The following is a 6414-nucleotide window of genomic DNA, read 5'->3' on the forward strand; positions in this document are numbered from 1 at the left end:
TTCATTAAGAGAATGCAACTATATATCTATCGCAACCACTTTGAATACACAGATACAAAATGGACATTCATAGTTATACCCCAATTTTTTTTAAGTTCCGTTGTTGAATATTATAGGTGTGTAAACTATATGCAAACATAGGAATTTTAACCTAGGAGAGTAAAGAAGGATATATAGGTTAGCAGAAAATTTCAGTTCAGTTTTGGAAAATGTACAGCTATTAAGGAAGCTAATCTAAACTCATTGTAATGCACCCCTGCTCACTTCAGGAGATCTTAAAGTGATGGCTGACAAGCTGCTATTGAAACCATAGTGAGCATGTTACACTGTATTTCCTGGGCCAGCCGTGCAGATAATACCACCTATAGCACAAAACACACAGCAGGGAATTCAGAGCACTGGCAAAGAAGTTACCCCAGCTTGCCACAGGAGGGTACCAAGGGATTTTTCCTTCTTACATGTGCTCTTGCTTCCTCATCTCAAAATAGCTAATGCACTATGAAATAGTGTGGTGAAACTATGTATACATGTTCTTTCTTATTAGAAGTAAAATATGCCTATGAGAGAGTATCCTTTTGCCTTTTGTGTGATCTAAAGTTGAAGTTGTATTTCCTCTTGTTGGGAAGACATTGAAGCCCAGTAAACACTGATTGGAATGGCAAAGACTACAAATATTTCCTGATGTAAATTTCATAAGTCTCAAAAAAACTTTAAAATGTGTGCAGGGTTCAACCTACTGCCAGAGTTCTGAAGCATTCAATTAATAGATACTTATTCAGGGCTTTTATTTCTTACATCAGGCAGGTAAAAGCCAGTGTAGTAAGTGCATCAGTATAGAGAGCCCTTTGGTTGTCACCTATGTCTGAAAAGTTTATATTTGTGATCCCATGGAAAAGTTATTGGAATTCTAGGGAGTTAATTCCAATTTGCTACTTCCAATGCAACCCATGAAGAAAATAAGGACACTAAGGCATATTTGCAGTTTTGGAGAGCCAAGGAGTTCCCAAGGCCAGAGAGGATGATGGCTTACAGCAAAGAGGGTCTCAACCTAGTTCAAACCTGAATTTTATTCATGAAAATTGCGGTGACTTGAAGATGAGTGACATTGGGAATGGTGGAAAATATGTGAGTCTCATGAACCGTTAGGTAGGTGATAAGAAATTACCTTTGCTATACTTGGAGAGTGTGATGTCCAGAAGTAGTCTACATAACATGATTTGAGATAGTACGTAATGTTCTGGGGTTGTTGCTTCTGTTCTGATGTGTGAACATTTATGCCCTGGGAAATCATAGCCTCTTTTCTCTCATGGATCAAAACCAGCCACAGCTTTGAGCATGGCTCTCCATCCCATCCTGGCTCACACAAACTTTCTGGGAATATCCAACTAACCTGTCACCTTACTTCAAAGACTATATGTCAGCACCATGCAGGACCAATTTTTGTGCTTCAAGCCAATTGTAGAGATAAGAAAAAGTAGTATGACCAATTTGAATTGCTTAAATCCTAGTGAAGGGATAAGGAAAGGTCCAGGACCAATTTGCATTCTGTAAAGCCAATTAAAGAGATGAGGAGTCCAGCTGCAATGGTAAACATGGCATCAGGTGCTCAGATAAAGAGGATAGGTCCTAAGTCAGAGCTGACTGAAGAGCAGAAACAGGAAATCTGGGAAGCTTTTGATGTCTTTGATGCAGATGGGAGTAGGACCATTGGTATAAAGGAACTAAAGTTGTCAATGAGAGTCCTGGGCTTTGAGCCCAAGAAAGAAGAAATCAAGAAAATGATAAGTAAAATTAATAAGGAGAGGACAGACAAAATGAACTTCAGTGATTTTCTGACCATGATGATACAGAAAATGTCTGAGAAAGACACCGAGGAAGAAATCCTGAAAGCTTTCAAGCTTTTCAATGTTGATAAACCCAGACAATATCATTCAGAAATCTGAAATGTGTGGCCAAGGATCTGTGCAAGGATTTGATGGATGAGAAGCTTCAGGAGGTGATTGATGAAGCTGACCAAGATGGAGACAGTGAGGTCAACGAGCAGGGGTTCCTGCGCATCATGATAAAGTCCAGCTTCTAGTGAGACCAGTGTTGCATCTCCTGCTGAAAGCACATGTGACTAGGTTAGTGTCTGTTGTCCTGTGAAATCTGGCTCTGCACTTCCCTGTATAACTTCATGGCCTTGAATCTGACTTGGCTTCTGGAAGTGTTTTTCAATATTAAAGTTGTTTGTAAAATGGAGAGAGAGAGAAAGAGAGAGAAAGAGAGAGAGAGAGAGAGAGAGAGAGAGAGAGAGAGAGAGAGAGAGAGAAAGTACTAGGCATCTCTGAACATATCAATACATGGAAATAGGACCAGGTTTAGCCAAAATGGAAATAATTCCTCTTCTTTCAAGGGTGGTGACACAGATGGTCCACATATAACATTTGACAAATGGTTATATTTTGAGCAGTTGTATGTTGTCCTGTTCTAAAGGGCCTCTTGGAACCTGGTCTTTGAATCAGATACAATCAGATATAACTGATTAGAGGCTTAAAGTTCTTTACATTTGTCTCTGTTTTAGTTTTCCTGACAAGTAACTTTCAGTTTTGATCTTTCCTATAACTTGGGAATGGGACATGCACATTGAAACAGTCTGTGCATTTTATTAAATGTGTAATTAGACATTAAGATCTGGAGCAGGGTAGAGAGAGAGAAAGTGAAATGTAGGAAAAAAGAATAAACTGTCTGGGGATGGATCTGCAATTGCTAGTTAGGAATTTGTCTGTTTCATGATAAATAGGCTAGGACACAGGTGTCTGTTTATATCCTTTTTATTTCTGTAACATTTATTGTAGAGACCAGATTCATTCCCATTTTAGAGATGAGAGATGTGGTTTTTCTAGGTTTTCTTTTTTCTTGTGATTTTGATTTTGTTGTTCTTGTTTGTCTTTTTCCAGCACAATTAAAAATGTTGATTTTTGTGGAATTTTTCATATGGACCATTATCTTCCTCTGAATGGGCCATCATTAAACTAAGACAAAGGCTATAGCATCTCAAATTCTACAGATCTTTTGTAATTATTCCCAGCTCCAAACTTTAATACATTTCATTTCTCTGAACACTCCTAGTCCATTCTTGACTGTTTGCTTACATTTCTACCTAATTTTTACCTAGTAAATCTTTTTCCTATCTCTTACTTATATGTCTTGAAATTTTTTCCATCATGAGTCTGAAAACCTGCACACATATTCTATGGGTTGGATGGGATTGGGAACTTATTTGAGCTCAGGAACCTCTTGGGATCATGTCTAGTAACAAGTACTAATCCCTCTTCAAATCTTCATCACCTCCCATCTCTTAAAGAGTCCAGCACATTTCAGTATCACTGAGTTCAAAGCTACAGTAAATGAACCTGTGGACCACTCACATCAAATTGTAATTAAACTATAGTCATCTTCCCAGGACTTCTTGTTTCCACTGACAATAGAGTTTATACAGACAATAGAGTTTATTTTGCATAATTGTTGTCAGTACTGCATTTACACATAATGTAAGACATAATTACAAAAATAAAGGACTAGCCAGATAGTTTAGTGGATTAATGCACCCACTTAGGCAGAAGCAGGGACCCAGATTTATGTTGTGCCAGCCCCACCCCCACGGCACACTCACATGGTGATTGAAACTGGGCATGCTGGCATACACCTGTAATTCCAGCGCTTGGCAGGCTGAAAACATGAGTATCACTATGAGTCCAATCTGTGTAGTAAGACCCTGTAGACTCTGTACTAAATACATATACATATACATATATATATGTATTTTTACATATGTACTTTTTATATATGCACTTTTTTTTTACAACTGTTCACTCAGCAAAGAAATGCAGCATAGCAAGGTACTTTAAAAAGATTTTGTGGGGGTACATCAAGAATTCTCATAACTTCTGGGACTGTGGCCACTTCTTCAGTGTCCAATGGCTGTTTTGTGTTTAAACCAAACTTTAAGGAGATATATCTCTCCATACCCATGCAGGAACACTTTAATAAAGGGAAAATGAGTCAGAAGACAGTAAGGTTCTATTTTAAACTGATCACTTGGTATTGCTACAGATGAAATTCGAAACTGACTTCAAGAATAATTAAATAAAACCTGCTCAACAGTCTGATTAAATTTCTGCAAAAGTCTCATTCTACATTCCAGAAGAATGTATGGGACTGGGCCTGTCAAGTAAAACTTTAAAAAATTCCAACAGCTGCTCTTGTTCATTGTGTGAATGTCGCCGATTGTGCTTTAATATTCAAACGTCTAACAGAGGCGCTTCATAATAATATCACACCACATGTAGTCTCTTTGCAAGCTAAAGATTGTCCAGATATAAAATGTTTGCAAAAGTTGGTCTCACAGTTAATGGATTGCTCTGTCAATTGAAAACCTGAAGAAGGGGAACATATTCAGGTCACTTAGAAAAAGACACATCAGTCAATGAACTTGCTTTACAGTTGGTGCATGATTGTTACACAGAAGACAGATATAAAAATGCCAAGCAAAAGAGAACTGCCACTTCTAGTCGGTGGCAGTTTCCTCTTGCTGTGCTTATATTACAGAATATGGAAAGCTGGTCCACAAAAGTATATCAAGACTTTGTAGCTATCAACAGTCAACATCTACATGAATTTCCACCACTACTGGTTTTTGGGATCTCCACATTTATTAACTTCTCTCCATTGTTTCCTCATGCTGTGTCATCTCTGTTGTGTATAGAACTGTTCCAGTCTTTTTGCCCTGCAGAGAGCACCTGACTACAGTCCTTGACCGGCTAGTTGTTACAACTCAGTTTCTCTCTAAAATAAGTGAGAAAGCATTACAAGTTCTGACCAACATCTTTGGATATCATGATTTCTCAATTCAAAACTTTGTAAGACTTTAACTCTCTCATTGAAGAATTTTTATTCTGAGCCCTTAAGTATTCTGTGCTTCAGTCTCCCAGATACCAAGAGAAGAATAAACTTTTTTCTGTTAACCCATGTGAAAACATCCAGTGTATTCCATTATTTAGGAGGTACACAGAAAAATAAGCTTCAGAATAGCATGTTGCACTACTGATCAATGGCAGATTTTTGAAGGTGTAAATACAATCATTACTAGAAGATCTACATATCTATCATATGAATTACTTCCTGGTTTTGAGATGTCTTCATTATTTCACTTCTTCTCTTCACATATACCAACTGTGTTGACAATTCAGGGTTTTACTACACACATTTAGAAAAGAGTATATGGGATTCAAAGGAGTACGTATTAGTCATGCATATGAACTAATGACTCTTCTTCAGAGTTATTTCATGGCTTCCTGTTCCTCTTCTGAAAACCAGCTTAGCAGCACAAGAAAGAGGATGAGGTATTCCTGTCCCAGTTCCAGAGCCTTGGTGATGCCAAACAAGAGGATGCTTCTGGGTCACAGCCAAAAGTGCTTCTGAGGACAGACTTCTATCATTTTCAGAAATCCTTACTGGAAATGAAGGAGTTAAGAAGACCAAGTAAGAAGCAAAGCAAGTTTGTAGTACTCAGAGAAAAGTTGTGCATTTCATTGACCCTTTGGTAAGAGAATATCTTTTGCTTCCTGAAACTCAGGCTGTGCATGAAGTTTTGAATTTCAGTGCTGCCCACACTCTGGGAGCACTTTAACACCACCCATAAATTGATTTACACACTACACTCAGTAATCTTTTTAATGTTTTTTTAAAAATAATCTTTATTGTTATCCAAAGAACAAAGCCCTAAACAGTGAAGAGGACTGCATTTCAAATATCATCACTGCCAGCTTCATAGCACATGTACACAAACTGCACTTGGAGTGTAGTAGAGGGATCAGCCTGTGACAGCTGCTGAAAAATGGATACAAACTCTATGGCCTGAGAGAAGTGAATGAAATAATCCATACTTGCATTGTTAAATCTATTTCTGAACTAGAACTTTTAAGACTTTTAAAGCCTACCAAACAGAAGACTTACCATATGGCAAGGCTAACGTGGGGAGGCTACAAAAAGCAAATAGATGAAACTACAGGGATCACATTTAGCTTAAGACAACAAGAAGCACAGTCATGCTTATATGCCACTAGAGGAGTCTATTTTCAAGAGAAAAATGGGTAATTCCCTTATGATATTTAAGCAAAAAATATACTGCTAACCTCAAACAGGTATATATTAAAACTTTGGAGTAGTTTAGAAATAAAAAAATAACATGCATAAATTATAATTAAAATATCTCCTACATTAAAAATAGGTTTGGGATCGAGTTTGCTGATATTCATATTAGCACTAAGGTTTAAGGCAGTCGAGGATGCCTGTCTGCGGATCAGATAATAATATCTGTCAGACTATTTGGGTCAGAGGAGTCAACACAATGCACTGGAAAAGAAGTTACTA

The 6414-nt window shown here is 37.6% G+C and overlaps 1 protein-coding gene and 2 pseudogenes across 2 annotated transcripts in view; 2 read left to right on the plus strand and 1 right to left on the minus strand.

Annotated features, from left to right (window-relative positions):
* LOC101582866 (guanylate-binding protein 6-like) overlaps positions 1-6414 on the minus strand; it is a 33309-nt gene that overhangs the window by 24368 nt on the left and 2527 nt on the right. The window lies entirely within an intron of this gene.
* LOC101583269 lies at positions 1593-2080 on the plus strand (annotated as a pseudogene).
* Positions 3288-6138, plus strand: LOC101583662 (annotated as a pseudogene).

The sequence above is a fragment of the Octodon degus genome, unplaced genomic scaffold (assembly GCF_000260255.1).
Source record: "Octodon degus isolate 3935 unplaced genomic scaffold, OctDeg1.0 scaffold00430, whole genome shotgun sequence".
Classification (NCBI taxonomy): domain Eukaryota; kingdom Metazoa; phylum Chordata; class Mammalia; order Rodentia; family Octodontidae; genus Octodon; species Octodon degus.